Below are 17,218 nucleotides of genomic sequence, written 5' to 3' on the forward strand. Positions count from 1 at the left end.
AGTCAATTTAAAGAGACATTTTTTTTAATTCGCGATTTCATAACACTTTTGCATCCGAAATCTTGTCTCTGGTCTGGCAACACCATGTTCAAGACTTTCATCAAAACACAGGAAGAAAAATAGACTTTCTTTATGTGATCTCATTATTAATATTTCTATTGTTGCTATCTCTATTATTACTATTACTATTCTTATTACTACTCCCACTACTAATGCTGTTAACTATTACTCCATCCACATCTGCATTTCTAGATAACCATCTGATGGGAATTCTAGTGAATACTATTTTATTGCTCAGCCCCTGAGTCTCTCTCTCTGGTGAGTCTAAACATTATCTTTACCTCTGTGTAGTTCATGGGCTAGAAGTTTCATCACCTGGAAGCTTTTTATAAATACAAACTATGGAATCTGAAGCTCTGAGTTGGGGGCCAGGAATACGTGTCTTAGCAAGCTCACCTAAAGATTCTGATGCTCAAATTTGCAGAGGAAGTGACCCAAATGCCAGGGAAACAGGGGAAGGAGGGATGAGAGAGAAGTGAGGAGGAACACCTGGAGCCACCACCTGCAGACTTGACCTTGTCTGCTTCAGGGCAGACTGCCAATGCCAAGGAGAAGAAAGCTAAGTCTGGGACAGGTTTGCAGGAAAGAGAGCTCCTTCCTGCCTCAGGATGTGGTTGCAGAGGCTCCTGCCTTCAGTTTCCAGCCTCCAGGAGGAAAGGTACCACCAGAACTACCCTAGCCATTGCTTGTCTCTTTTGCCTAACAAATATTATAAATGACAAGGTTCCTTATTTTTCATTAATGCAGACAAGTCAGGTGGAATTAGCTCTAGTTTCTGAATTAGTGTTTCTTAAGGTGTGAGGTTTATGCATTTCAGAGACTCATTGATCCCCAGTCCCACCAAATCAAAATCTCTGGGGGTTTCAGGAGGCTTTTAAAAATCATTCCCTATGCTGTGTCAAATTTGGGTACTTTGTTTTACTTTTTTGGCCTCACCTGACACTTAGTTTGGGATGAGGTTTTAAAATATATGCTCTAAGCCATCTGTCCGTGTTCTCTCCCTTCTTTCTTTTCTTTATAAGAGCATGTTCTCAATAACAAGAAAATTTTGAACACACACACACACACACAAAGAGGAAAAAAAATTACCTGCACTTCCATTGTCTATTTTGACAAATACAGTTAGATAAAAATGTATCAATTAAATAAAATTAGGATATAAAATGGTTACAGAATATCCATGAATAGATACCCACAATATATTTTTAATTTGTCACCTAATATTAAACATCTAGAAGGTTTTGTCTAGATTTTCTACTTTATAAATAATCGTAAGCAACTTCGTAAAAAGTTGTACTCATTCCTGGCCAAATGACCTTCATACTCAATTTTTAGAATTGAAATTTCTGGTTCAAAAATTGTCTTCCTTAGACTGCTTGACACACATTTGCCAAACTCCCCCTAGAAAGAGAGTACCAGTTAAAAACCACATTGGGCTGTAAACGTAAAGCCTTGTTAAGGGCAATTTCATAATCAACATAAGGAAAAACTGAGTATATACATACTCTTAGACCTAGGAAGTCCATATTATGATATACAACCTAGAGGGACTCTTTAAAAAAAAAAAGATTTATTTACTTATTTGAGAGAACAAGCATGCAAATGCATGCACAAAGCAAGAGGGCGGGCAGAGGGCTAGAGAGGGAAAGCTGACTTCCCTGCTGAGGAGCACAAACAATGCAGGGCTGGATCTCATGACCCTGAGATCATTACCTGAACCAAAACCAAGAGTCGGAAGCTTAACCACTGAGCCACCCAGGCATCCCTAGAGTTACTCTTGCTTGAGGAAATACAGTAGTAAAAAGTTGGATATAACTTAAATATCCATCAGTACAGGAACAAAGAAATAAATATACACAGCAGTTAAAATATATGAACTAGAGGGGGACCTTGGTGGCTCAGTCAGTTAAGTGTCTGACTCTTTGTTTAGGCTCAGGTCATGATCTCAAGGTCATGAGATCAAGCCCTGTGCAGGCTCTATGCTCAGTATGGAGTCTTCTTGAGATTCTCTCTCCCCTTCTGGCCCTCTATGCTCTTTCTCTCTCTCAAATAAATAAATAAACAAAACAAAAGATATATGAACTAGATCTAATCTATCAGCCTATATCTGTCTCAAAAACATAAGGGCATAATATTACATGAAAAAAATCTTGGTCAAAGCATACATAAAGGATGGAATTATTTATGAAAAATTTTAAAATTTTATGTCTTTTCCACCATGTTGACATTTGCACTGATGGTGCAAAATCAGTGGTGGGTATACCTGTGACAACTTAGCATGGATCGAGATAGCGGCACCAACTGCATGAATAGTCACTGTACTTTTCCTGCCATTCACGCTATAGCCAGTTTCATTTGAGTGTCCTTAACGAAGCAATAAAAATGATTTTAATTAAATCTCAACATTAGACTACCTTTAAAAAAATATTCTGAATGACAAAATAGTAATGAATATAGCACTTCTGTTGCATATATAAGTATGATGATTCAATTGTGAACTGAACTACCTGCTTTCTTCACAGAACATCATTTTTTTCTTAAAAGAATTAATAAGAGACAAATTATGGTTATTCAGACTTGGTTGTTTGGCCATCTTTTTCTCAAAAAGTGAAAGAAGACAACTGACAGCAATTTTTGTCAATGATAAAATTTCAAGCTTTCAAATGAAAATCAGAATTTTGGAAAACTTACATCCACCACTGAGGGCTTGACTGTTTCCTATACCTAAAGGCTTTTTTGAGATCAGTGGAGACCTGGTAAACAGAATCTTGAATATTATATGAAAATATGTATCCATATCTGGAAATCTGCATTACTCATTGAACCAATATTTTCTACATGGTCAGTGCATGATGCTACAAGACGATGCATGAGTAAAATATCTACTCAAAGTGCAGGATAAATGATTAGATTTTAGTGTAATCAAATATGAGAGGTTCAGTGATAATGGTTTTAGGTTCCACATTGCAACTACCTGTTAGGAACTCCCACTTGATGAGGTACCTGGGTGACTCAGTTGGTTAACTGTCTGCCTTCTGCTCAAGTCATGATCCCAGGGTCCTGGGATCAGGGTCCTGGGATGGAGCCCTGAGTCAGACTCCCAGCTCAGTAGGGAAGCTGCTTCTCCCTCTCCCTCTGGCATTTCCCCTGCTTGTGCTCTCTCGCTCTCTTTTTCAAATAAATAAAATCTTTTTTATAAAAGGAACTACCACTTGTTGCATTTTGGTGTACTCTCAAAGCAGAATTTTTGTTTTTCAGGAAAGGCTATGAAGATACTTTTCTCTTTTCCAATTACAAAACTGTTTGAAGACTTTCTGCATATACTTCACCAAAAAAGCATGGCACAACAGAATAAATTCAGAAGCAGTTATGAGAATCCAGTGATCTTCTTTCAGGCAAGACATTAATGAGACTTGCAAAAATGTAAAACAGTGTCACTCTTTTCAATAATTTCTTTTTCTTTGGAAAATGTAGTTGTCATGAAAATATTTATGTTAACATGTAAAGAGTTTATATTGCTATTTTAAATGAATTACAAACAGTTTAAATGTTTCTGCTTTAATTTCTAATCTGGCAAATATAAACATTAACAGACAAAAGCTCTTTGAGGTTCTCAATAATTTTTAAGAATGGACCTAAAGAATCTGAACACTGCCAATGGAGGGAGAGGATACACAGTTCCTCTGATATTATTTTCTACACTATTCCCTATGTATATAACTAAAGAAAAAGGGTAAAAACGCCTACCAGCAGCATACGAGGACATGCTTGAGCCTTTACCCTTACCAAATCTAAGAATTATCATTAAAGAAACAAACCTTGTGAATTTGAGAGTAAAAAAAGTGTTATGCCATGATTTTAATTTGTCTCTCTTTCATTCTGTGAGTTTGAACAATTTTACATATTTTACTGTTGATTTTAATTTTTTGTGGGTTGTCCTATTTCTATTCATTTATTTACTTGTTCTTTCAACATATATTTGTTGAGCATTTTATATATGCCATCTTACTTCTAGGTATACCTGGCATATAGCTGTGAACAAGTCCTAGAAAGTCTATTGCAGGAATTGACACCCTGTGGTCTGTGGGCCAACTTGTCCCACTTCCTATTTTTCTAAGTAAACTTTCATTGGAATACAGTCATACCTATTTCTTTGTGCATTGTCTATGGCTGCTTTTGTGCTACAAGGGCTAAGTTGAGTAACCAACAGAATTGCGGTGCTTGCAAAGCCGAAAGTATTTATCATTTGTCCTTTACAGAAAAGTTTTGCTGGCCTATGGTCTTGTGGATTCTATAGGAATACTCTCTTTCCTTCATATTTGTAAGACTGCTTTATATATATATTTTTTAAATCTTGTCTTGTAGGTATTTTCCCATCATGTTTACAGTGTTTTAATTTTGGTTGTGATTTTTCTTCATTGCATAGAGTACTACATTTTATGTTGAAACTTGATCAAATCTTTTCTTTTAATATAATCGTTCTTAATCTTTTGGGACCATTGATTTTTAAATAAGTTATTGGCTAGTTTTGCTTTTCAATTTATTTCACATGGATTTGTACATTATTTTGTCACATTATTGAAAGAACCCCTTGGTGATTCTGATTTCAGATGCATTCAGTAGTTGGATTACATTGGGGAGAATTTAATGTCTAAAGTATTGATTCTTTTTGTTGAGAAGTATAGAATATTATCCTGTTAAATCTCACCTTCTTCCAAGTTATTTTGTATTTTTTTCAGGATAGTCATTTTTTTTTGGTAGGCTTATCCATTTATTTTTATACTTATTCCTAGTTATTTTTATTTTAGGGTTGCTATTGTGATATGTGGGTATTTTTCTGTTTATTTTTTAATTGATTATGGCTAGTAAGTACTCTATTTTTGTGGATTTATTTTTGTAAGGGGTGTAGTGAAAAATTTTGTAATACTAAACCCTTGACTATTCTAATAGCTTTTTTTCCAGTTGGTTCTCTTAAATTTTCAATATAGACAAATGGTGATTTTTTTTTTAACTTCCCCTTTCTCATCACTATTTTTTTTCATGTCAGTAACTTTGTTATCTTCTTCTTGTTTCTTGTTTTAACACAAATACATATAAAATCTTATGAGTGAAAAATCTAATGTTTGTTTCAAATAAATAATCTTTATCATTTTAAGTAAATAGATGTCTATGTTTCATTAAGAATTTTCATTAGTAATGCATATTAAATCAAGTACTTTTTGAACACAGACATGATTAAATTTTCCTTGTTTAACCTTTTAATAAGATGAACTATAAAAACAGACTATTAGTAAAATTTCTTATGTCTTTAAGAACTAACTGTTGTGATTATGGTTTGTTATTGTTTTTATGTTTTGCTAGATTGAATTTGTTCATATATTACTTGGGATTTTTCAACCTATAAGGTTGATTGACAAGGTTTTGGTGTCATCTTTGCTGGGATTGCCCTGTACTGTAAAAGGATTTTTTTCTACTCATATAATAGCTGTTAAGATTATAAAAATTTTTATGAATTATAAGTCAAAAGAAGAGTACATAGAATGAAGATCATGAGAATGAAATATGGTATAAATTCCCTGAACTAAAGAATCTAAGGAATTATAATCAGGCAGTTAAAAACAGCAACAATAGAGTCAGATTTAGATCTTAATTTCTTGTTAAATGGGGGCAATTGTAAAGTGCCTTTCACCCCTCCAAATTGCTTGTAGATAAAGGAATAAAGTTCTCCTGTAAGCATTGAATCAACACTTCTTCTAGGTCTATGAGAATAGCCATGGATTGAGACCAACTACAGAGTTTAATCCATGATATTAACGCATCTGGAGAAAGAAAAGGTCAACCCTTGGAGTATGGCCACTTTAGATAAACTGAGCTCAGAGAAACAAACTGGCAGTGGGAACTGGGTGCTGTTGGCAGGGAGGAGAGAGAGAATCCAAGAGTTCTAAACATCCAGTCACAAAAAGATGTGTTCCATAATGGTGGTATAGGCATTTCCTCATGCTTCATCATGCCCTGGAGAGATGTCCTTCAAGATTATGACCCTTTGGTGATTCCATGTACACCATCAACTTTTGGCTATGAGTTAAGCAATCTCTGCCAATTGTAGAAAAGTTAGCAGGAAGTTCCTAGATCTGTAGATCAAGAACTTTTTTTTCTGCTAGGAACCATCACCTTTATGTTTGCATGCAAGATTCATTCCCATGGGTATCTCCATGGGACATGTATGAAATACTAGATTCACTAGCTGAAACTGTATTTCTTTATTTCAGATTTGAAATGCTATTAAGTTAGTGTGGCATTTTTAGATGGATAATTTCAAATACATTCTAATTTATACTTTTTTTAAAGATTTTATTTATTCATGAGAGACAGAGAAAGAGAGAGAGAGAGAGAGAGAGAGAAGCAGGTTCCATGCAGGGAGCCCGACGTGGGACTTGATCCCGGATCTCCAGGATCACGCCCTGGGCCGAAGGCGGCGCTAAACCTCTAAGCCACCCGGGCTGCCCAATACATTCTAATTCATAAAAGAATAAAATAATTTGCTAACTTTAGTATTTTGAGCCTTAGAAATGCAAAGCATATAACATACCTCACTGCTCATTACAGCCTATCCATGTGGATTTGGATCATCTTATTGAACAGTTGAGAACTGTTTGGCTGGATAGTTCCGGGCATTTCCATTCCACAAATCTATCACTATTACATCTAGCTATGACTTTTAAACATGATATAGGGGGATTTCTTAAAGTAGTTATCATTTGGTCCCCCATTCACTTTTCCCTAAGGTTATCTTTTGCCCATTAGCCAAAGGTATCAAGGGATCCTAAAAGAATTCTAATTCTCATTCTTGGTGAAATTTGCTACTGATGAACAACTATTCCATCCTTGGCTCTCACAAATGAATTCATGAATAATGATATACCAAAAATACTTGATCCATATGCAAGTTATTTGTATCAGTAAGGCCCTTCTCTAAAGCTATGAGTTTTTTACACAATTAACGATATGCCATCTTTTTTTTTTTAAGATATGCCATCTTTAAAAAAATACAGATAGAATGAAATCCTAAGAGGATAAAAATGAATAAAATGAGTAGTATTCTTTCAAACTGCACTATATAAATTTGTTGATACTACTTTTTTTTTGCTCAGTGATAGATATATTTTGATCTATAGGACAGAACATCAAATATCAGCAATTTTATGTAACCTATCTCAACCATTAAAGGTTCATTGGCCTATTTTCTTTTCTAGAGCAGAAATGTATCTATTAATTTACCAATGATAAGAAAGCCAGACAAACAAATTGGTCTTATTTTTTCTCAATTATTGAAACATAATGCTTCTGAGAAGGAAATAACATTTGTTTTATGATTTTTAATTTTTTTTTGTCATTTGGCTTCTCTTCCTGCATCATGCTGAATGAAGCAATATAGTACTATTCTGCTGTTATGATCACACCAAATTTTGACATATGCTTAGTATTTGGCTCTAAGTGCCACTGTGTCACCAGGTTCAAAACTTGGATCCAAACTTTAGTGAGTGTGTGAGCACGTGCATGAGCATGTGTGTTAGCTTGTGTGCAATCACATTTGGACATTTGTTTCTTGATAACAAAAACCCAAGCATATGTTTGAGACCGAGCATCCCTTTCCTTTTGACACATTTTCTGTGATTAGATTCATTAAGAAATTCAACACCAGCATTAAAAATTAGAAGGGGTGTGTATCTGTAAACATCAACTGTGGTTATGGCAAAGACCTTTATATCAACTGAAATGTGTCTTTGGGAACCATAATCCAACCTACAAGACACATTTTCATTTACTTTATAGCACAGTTCAAATCATTATAGAAGAAAAAACCTTTTCCATAAAGAAAATAAAGATGATGAAATAACACAGCTTATTTGAACATCAAACTATCCTCTATAAAAATGTCAGCCTAACTGGATTACTTCCATCAATGCTGCAAAAATAGAATCATCAAATGAGACTTTGATGTTAGTGGTAGAAAAAAAAATTTCTTTGGTATTTCATTCTTGTGGTTTATGAGGTTACTAAAACTCTCGATGTAATTATGGCTTGACACTTTCTATCATTATTTTATTTATAGTCTTCTAAAGGAAGTGGTGTAAATTGCATTCTTTAAAATATCATCGAACATGTTTTAAGTGCCCAAAATGTCATAGGGAGTGAAATACAATTACTCAAAACATGAACAACTTTATAGCTACAAATTTAAGACCCATGAATACCAGAAGGATGAAGCCCCAACTAAGTCAAATTAGCACAGACAGGATACATTCTGTAAGAATTCAGGTTGGGTGATATGAAAGATATTTAGGTATCATTTTTAGTTATTTGTTTTAAGTCAAATGTGATGATAGAAATAAAATCATATTATTAGAAATAAAAAAGAATACAAATCTTTATGATATTGACTTTCAGAAGGCAGTACAGCATAGCAGTTAGGAGTATAAGCTCTGGATTCATACAGCCTAAACACAGGATCTGGCTCTGTCATGTGTTACTTAACTATTTGCTGTATGATCCTGGGCCTCTGACTAACCTTTTCCACTTAATTCCCTTAGTTGTATGATGAGAATAATAAAAATATCTCGTGTATGTCATAAGGCCATTGTAAAAAAATAAATTAATTAATCCATGAAAGCACTTTGCACAGTACCTAACACATAGAAATGGTAGATAAATATTGGAATTTTTAGAAAGAGAACATCATCCATATTGAAATAGAATCTGAATATGGCACTGACAGCAACAGAGAGGCAGTTGGGAAAATGTGGTACTCATGCAGCTGCAACTGTAGGAATCAATTTTAGAAAAACACACATGTTCCTGATTTCATTGATTAAAAAGCAATTCATGGAAACATCTGTAGACATTCTTGCATTCAGGCTCAATTTGTTTGGCTTGTCCACTGCTATTCATTTAGGACTCAATATGTTTAGCAGACCTTTGATGAGGTGAAGTAAATATCAGGTTCTAAAAGCTATTTTCTCTATAGGCTACTAAAGTTGATTGTGTTTTGATGAATGTATTGTGAATGGAAGAACTTGAAATTGGATATCCATTCATCATCAGAATATAATACCGAGATTGTTCAAAATTCCTATGGATCTCTTGATAAGTCAAAAGAAAAATTTAGGCACTAGTGAGAAAGGAAAACCATTATATAAATGATATTAAACTCCAGTAGCTTCCTACTGGGAGAGTGTGGCCTGAGACTGGATGAGTATAACCCAAATACAAAGACCAGAGGAAAGTGGAAAGAAATGTATCTTTCATGCTAGAACTGAGTACATAAACCAACTGGTCAACATTTTCCTGCATCCATTATTATCTAGGCAGTTTAACAAGAACAAAGCAAATATCCTAAAAGCAGAATTAAGTCCAATCTTTGCAAAAAAGGGCAAAAATTGAGGGTCACATTTCCATGGATGTTACATTTTATACAACACATAAATTAGTATTAGGGAAACTACTGCCAGGGATTATTAACTCCTTGTTAATATGCCTCTGCCCATAGTATGAAATGCTAGCAAAATTCAATTTCTATTTTAATGCTTATAAAAGTCTTCTCATTCCAAGGAAAAATTGCCTGATTTAGCTATTATATCAACATATTAGCAGACATATTTATGATTATAATAACCCATCCCTCTAAGTGAATGATTAGAAAATAATTTTGTAAGTGGAAAAAATGTACTTAACTCTCAATATATGATCAAAATTGCAAATTTGAAAACAAAAATAAAAGTTGCTTAAATATCTTTCAAACTGCAGCTGTCCTATTCATTATTCAAAAAAAAAAAAACCCCACTAGAGTAAACAAATCTTTGCCTCAATGATCTACATTGGCTATAAAGGCAGCTCCAATTTACAGAGTACTCTTCATTTTGTGTTTCCGCAGTGAATTGGTGTAGGAATAAAACACGGATGGGCCATCATCATCAATGAGATGTGACCTTTGCTTGTCCAGGCTAAATGGTCCTGGGAGTGCTGAGTCGGCAACATTCTCTGTTCTCATGTTCCTTTTGGCCATTGGCTGAGAGTGGTGGCAGGGGTTAGCAGTTCAGTCTGCTGCTGTGAAGCTGGGTTTTTCTTCTGTGAAGCTAATTGAAACTGCAACATTGGCCTCATTACCATCTTGTAAAACCCCTCTGAACTAACTAGCTCAGACAGCCATGGTTATATGCTAAAATCAAAGGCAAGATGATTCAAAGAATTATGGGTTTAGAGTTTGAGCCATTTTCTAAGTATCAAAAAATACAAGATTTAAACTCAGGGCATAGTTTCATTTACATATACCAATATGGTTATCAAATTGATAGCTTTTCAAATTTACTATCAACATAAGCTAAGTAGAAAGAGGTGAACCAAAAGAGATCTCTGAGATGTTTTAATTTGAGCAACAATAATGTCACTCCTCATCCTATGATCATGTTTAAGTCACATGGCCAAGCAGAGGTTGATTTTTTTCAAGCCCAATGACAGTGAATCATTATGCAATTAATTGGATTGCCTTAGGTTCAACCTAATTGTATTACTAAGATTATAAATAATAAAAATAATGAATTAATTAACTAAATAAATAAATTTATTATGCTGCATTCTGTCTGACTACTTTGATCTAAATCAATAGTTTTCAATGGAGGTGACTGTGTCCCCAATGGGACATTTGGCAATATCTGGAGGCATTTTTGATTGTCACAACTGAGGTAGAGAGGGAATGGGGTTACTGGTAACTTATGGGCAAACTGTACTAAACATCCTACAGTAAATAGAATATAACATAACATTATTTAACCCCAAATGTGAACAGTGTTAAAGTTGTAAAGCCCTGATCTAAATAACTAAATCAGATTGCAGGGATCAGGGATCTGGTCAGTTGAGTAGGAGCTGATCATTATTGCGGCTAAAATAAAAATAATAAAAAGTAACTCAGCATGCTAAAAGAGTATCAAATAGTTTAATAGTTTCAAGGACATTTCTAAACACAACGTATCATCTGGCAATGAGTTTCAGGATACAATAAAAGCAGGAGAGGGGAAAATGTGAACATTATACATAGAGTACTCCATCAAATTGAGTCAACAAAAGATGTGCTAATAGTAATAAAAGCTGACATAATTGGCTGTTTAATCTACATGCTAGCCAGGTTGCTCTTATAACACACTGAGAGACACCATTGTATTTAAGTAAAAGTTCTGATTAGAGACAATTGATAACTTGATGCCCTGATTTACCTGTATATTAAAATACATCTTAAAATTTCAATATAAATCTCATATTGGCCAAAAATTGATTAATGGAATAGAGTCAATGTCCCACGACCCGTTTATATGAGAACCTTACAAAATGATAAGGGAACCATCATGAATCAACACTAAAGAAATGGGATTATTCAATAAAAGTGATTCTGAGATAATCATTTAATACTTTAGGAGTTTGAAGAAACATAGTTATGATCTCAACCTCTCTCCACATATCAAAATAAAAATATGGATGGATTAAAGAGTTACCAAAAAAGAAAAACTATGAGAAAATTAGATACAGTTATATTAGATATCTGCTCTCTAAATGTGGGGAAATGTTCTTAAATTCTCCTACTGTGGCAGTAGGAGAAATATGAAGAGAAATCTCAATACAATGTCCCTATGTCAAAGAATTTTACACTTCTGTATGTCAAAATCTCCAATTAACAAAACTTAGCAAAATACAAAAACAAATCAGGACTCAGAAAAACTTCACAACACAAATTTGAAGTGTCAGTATTTTTAACTATATGGAATTCATATAAAGTCATTTTTTAAAAAAGCACTACCCAATTAGGCAGAAGACACAGAAGATTTAAGGAAGAAATATATTTTGATTAAAACACATAGGAAATCATCTCATTTCATTAGAAATGCAAATTAAAATACAATTTTCTACTTTTGAATTTGCCCCAAAAAGTTTTACTTTAAATAGGAAAGAACAATTAAAGAAGTTTTCTTACAGGTAGAATGTAAGTTGGTACTAAGCTTCTGGAAAATATGCAAAGAAGTTCATATTTATAGCTTTCAGCTCACTGAATCACTTATAGGGGGGAATCTCAAAATATAAGATAAAAACAGCCTTACACACTATGGTGTTTACTGAAGTCTTATTTTAAATAAGAAATTTCTTCTGAATGTCATCTTTAATTTCCAGTAGTTGAAATTTGTTCAACAGTTAATTGTGATGGACCCATTCATGTGGCAAACATTTTGTGATCATTTGAAATGATATTTACAAAAGAATTTTAATAAAATGGGAACATGCTTGTGTTATAAGGTTAAAAATTTGCTTATGTAACTTCTTACTAGCCACATCTTCAAAGGCAAGGAAAACAAAGGCAAAAATGAACTATTGGGACTTCATCAAGATAAAAGACTTTTGGATAATAAAGGAAACAGTCCATAAAACCAAAAGAAAACCAACAGAATGGTAGAAGATATCTGCAAATGACATTTCAGATAAAGGGCTAGTATCCAAAATATATAAAGGACTTATCAGACTCAACATCCAAAGAACAAATAATCCAATCAAGAAATGGGCAGAAGACATGAACAGACATTTCTCCAAAGAAGACTTACACACACATGGCCAACAGACACATGAAAAAATGCTCAACATCACTTGGCATTTAGGAAATACAAATCAAAATCACAATGATATACCACCTCACACCAGTCAGAATGGCTAAAATTAACAAGTCAGGGAACAACAGGTATTGGTGAGGATGTGGAGGAAGGGGAGCCCTCTTGCACTGTTGGTGGGAATGCAAGCTGATGCAGTATTCTGAAAAACAGTATGGAGGTTCCTTAAAAAGTTGAAAATAGATCTACTCTATGACACAGCAATTGTACTACTGGGTATTTACCCCAAGATACAAATGTAATGATCCAAAGGGGCACCTGCACCCCAATGTTTATAGCAGCAAAGTCCACAATAGTCAAACTATGTAAAGAGCCCAGATGCCCATCAATAGATAAATGGATAAAAAAAAGATGTGGTATATATATGTTATATATACCACACACACACACACACACACACAAAATGGAATACCACACACACACACAATGGAATACTACTCAGCCATCAAAAATTGAAATCTTGCCATTTTCAATGACACGGATGGAACTAAAGGGTATTATGCTAAGTGAAATAAATCAATCAGAGAAAGACAATTATCATATGATTTCACTCATATGTGGAATTTAAGAAACAAAGGATCATAGGGAAGAGAGGAAAAAATTAGATTAAATCAGAGAGGGAGATAAACCATAAGAGACTTAATCATAGGAAACAAACTGAGGGTCACTGGAGAGGAAGGGGCTGGGGGGCTGAGGTGACAGGGTGATGGACATTATAAGGAGGGCATGAGCACTGGATATTATCTAAGACTGATGAATCACTAACCTCTACCTCTGAAACCAATAATATATTACATGTTAATTAACTGAATTTAAATTTTAAAAAGTTGCTTATGGTAGGTGGAGGTGGCCCCCCAAAAGATATGTCCATGTCCTAATTCACAGAACCTTTGATTATTATCTTATATGACAAATGAGTGACTATTACTTTAAATGGCAAAAGCTATGCTTAAGTGAAGAATCTTGAGAGGAGGAGCTTATCCTGGATTATGCAGGTGGGTCCTAAATATAGTCACATGTTTCTCTGTAAGAAACAGCAGAGGGCATTTAGACAAAGACACTCAGAAGAGAAGGTGATATGAAGAGAGACAGAAATTGGAATGATGCAGCCTCTAGGCAAGGAATGCTGGCAATTACCAAAAACTGGAAGAAGCCAAGAATAGAATCTTTGTGAGAACACCTGAAAGGAACAATGCCCTGCTGACACCTTGATTTTGGACTTCTAGCCTCCAGAAGTGAGAGAGGATAAATTTACGTTGTTTGAACCCACCAAGTTTAGAATAATTTGTTTTAGCAGCCATAGGAAAGTTAAATAGTAGGCTTATATTTCATCTTTTAAGAAACTACCTAATAATTTTCTGAACCATTTATATGCCCACAAGCAGAGTATAAGAGACTCTATTCTTCCACATTCTCATCATCAGCACTTGGTATGGTCAGTCTTTGCCATCTTAGCCATCTAATAGGTGTACAGTGGTATTTCACTCTGGTTTTCATTTGGATTTCTCTAATGACTAATAATGTTGAGCCTCTTTTCATGTGCTTATTTGCCATCTGTATATTTTCTTTAGTGAAATGTGTGTTCAAATCTTTTGCCTGTTTTTATTTTGAGTTGCCTGTTTTCTTATTATTGAGCCTTGAGTGTTCTTTATTTATTCTGAATACACCTATCATATGACCCAGCCTCCACTCCTAGGTATTTCCCCAAGAAAAATGAAGGCATAAATCCATACAAAGATTTGTACATTAATGCACATAAACATTTTATTTGCAGATGCCGCAAACTGGAAACAATCTAAATATTCACCAACAGGTGAATAATCTAAATATTCACCAACAGGTGTATAGAATTCCATACAATGGAATACTACTTGGCAATAAATATTAATAAATTATTAGTACATGCAATCTCAAATAATTATGCTAAGTGAAAAAAGCCAGACAACAAACATAATACTTAATGTATGAGTCTACAGTTCTAGAAAAGGCAAACTAACCTATAGTGACAGAGATCAGATCCATGGTTGCCTAGGGATGTGGGGAGAATGGATAACAAGGGGACAGGAGAAACCTTTGGGGTTGACGACATCCCTAAAGGATCTGCTCTCTATTGTTCAAAGCAGTATCCTCTAAACATCACTTGCCTGTGTTAGCCTTGGGCAAGTCATTTCCTTCTGGTTTTGAAATAAATATTTATAAAACGGGCCTAAATTAACCACTAGGTCTTCTCTAGATCTAAAATGTAATTGAGCGAGATTGAGGTAGTGTCCCAAAGAAAATGATTTCTTGAGCAAATTAGTGCCCCCTAGTGTTCTGATTTCAACCAGCAAATAATAATTTAATGGTAAAGAAAACTAGAATAATATCATCAACAGTTTGTCATTCACTGTCATTCACTTTTTAGAAGCTATAAAGTCAAAATTATGGGCTTTCAGTTATTAGCTATTCATGAAGTTTTGTTCCACCTACAAATACCCTAACCCTTGGCTTTGATCATTGTTTTACAGATAGCAATTAGTAGGAAACCCCAAGAAAATGAGTAGCTTCAGTTTTGGTCACTCTTGAATTGACAAGACACCACTCACTCAGCAGAGTAAACTAGGAAGAAAGAGCATGGAAAACAGATGTTTGGAGCCATCTCTGAACCAACCCAAGGACAAGATACACATTACCAGCTATTTTTTAAAATCTGTTTCAGACTTGCTTTGGACCTCTATAGTGTATTTACATTTTAAGGTAGGAAGTAGCAATGCGCTTGTATAAGCAAATGGAAATACTGAATACCAACTCTACCTTGATAACAATGGCATTGGTTCTTAGAGGGAATTCAAGGAAGATACTGCATAAATGAAGCAACCATGGAAATGCATCTTTATTAAGAGAAAACCAACGCTTCCAGAAACAAAAGCTGACTGTTGCCTGTAAATCCTTTTTCTTGATTCAGGAGACAGTAAATAATCACTCCCAGTGTAAGTATGTCAGTCAAGTTTACTTTGAGTAAGTCAATCCAACAGGAAGCCCAAAGTTAATGGTGACAACTTATTTGCTATTCTTCCTTTTCTATGTCTCCAGGCATACTAAATGAACAGTATATATCTGTATCTTAGAAGCTCTACAACACAAGCAAGGGAAAATAGACTTGAACAATTGTGTGATAATTCAGAAAAAAAAATAAACAAAAAGCTTTTTCTTGACCACCTAGACAAAGCAACATTACATGATATTCAGAAACAAATACATGTCAAAAAATGTTGCTTCAGAGTATATTTCAATGTTCCTAGAGAATTCAGTTTTGAATATCATCTTCAAGAATACCTAATCATATCATAGCCATATAATCTCTGATACTTAATTATTTGTTGGGGGCAAATATGGAACAGTCAGCACTTCACCTGTACCTTGGGTATTGATGCATTATATTAGAAAGAAAATAAATAAAAACAAAGATTTCCATGAATTTTATATCATCAATGACATTTATAAATGGTATCCATTTTGGTAGAAAGAATGATTTGCTACATAGCTGTGTTAGCCAACAAGCTTGTCTAAAATGAAGTGGCATCTGTGGAAACCCATCCCTAAAAGGCTTGAATGAATGTGTTCAAGAGCAAAGTATTTTCTATGGTATTGTTGAAGGAAAATTCTCCATAGGTCTTTCAAGTTTCTGCTTGTCTTATAAACAGAGACACTTACTTCCTTTGTTCCAGATGAGCTTCTCAAAGATGTCAGCACAGTGAATAGACTTGGAGGGTAAAGACAGTCTCTCTTTGCATCAAAGGCCAGGCGTACTTACAGCCCATTAGAAAATATTTGGATTCCCTAAACTCAAGATTCCTTCTAGTAATGCAACTCAGAATGTGTACAGGTGTCATCCGGACCTCTACATCAACTTGTGGGAACTGGGAGTCAGGGAACAGGCACAAAGAAATTGTTGATATTCTAGCTACTGCTCATGCTGTGAATAATCTCTCCTTCATCTCTGAACCAAGAATGTCATGTTTTCTGCTCTCATTCATTCACTGTGGCAGGCTTTTAGCCTGCAGTAGGGGGAAAAAACTTCAGACCCTCACAGTTCTTCTCAGGCAAGAGTCTTATAAGGAATGAAATTTTGATTCTGAAGGATTGACTCTGAAGTTCACTTAGTGCTCTTTAACCAAGTTAACTTTCTGCCTAGTTTCAGATAAATATTTGTTTCTCAGAGGAAAAGGCCTGGTTCCTAGTACTGCAGAAGCTATTTTGTTATTGGTACCATTACTGGAGCAAATTTTTAAGGAACCGAATGAAACATGTAGTTGAAAGAGAGAAAAAAAAATCAGTACAAGAAATCCAAACTACAAGGTATTAAGTATATTAAGTATTAATTCTTATATCACAAAATAAATATTTGTTTCAAATTAAGGGACTCCAGAAGTCCAGAACAATGGGAGTAGAATTATGAAATCCAAACATTTTTCAGG

General features: G+C 34.5%; 1 protein-coding gene and 1 long non-coding RNA gene across 19 annotated transcripts in view; one reads left to right on the top strand and one right to left on the bottom strand.

Moving 5' to 3' along the window:
- Positions 1-17,218, bottom strand: part of THRB (thyroid hormone receptor beta) — a 371,044-nt gene that overhangs the window by 279,262 nt on the left and 74,564 nt on the right. The window lies entirely within an intron of this gene.
- LOC144294354 (uncharacterized) lies at positions 609-16,218 on the top strand. The gene is made up of 3 exons (XR_013361757.1): positions 609-718; positions 3,319-3,455; positions 15,269-16,218. It is a non-coding gene; the product is annotated as an uncharacterized LOC144294354 (long non-coding RNA).

Source organism: Canis aureus, chromosome 22 (genome assembly GCF_053574225.1).
Source record: "Canis aureus isolate CA01 chromosome 22, VMU_Caureus_v.1.0, whole genome shotgun sequence".
NCBI lineage: Eukaryota > Metazoa > Chordata > Mammalia > Carnivora > Canidae > Canis > Canis aureus.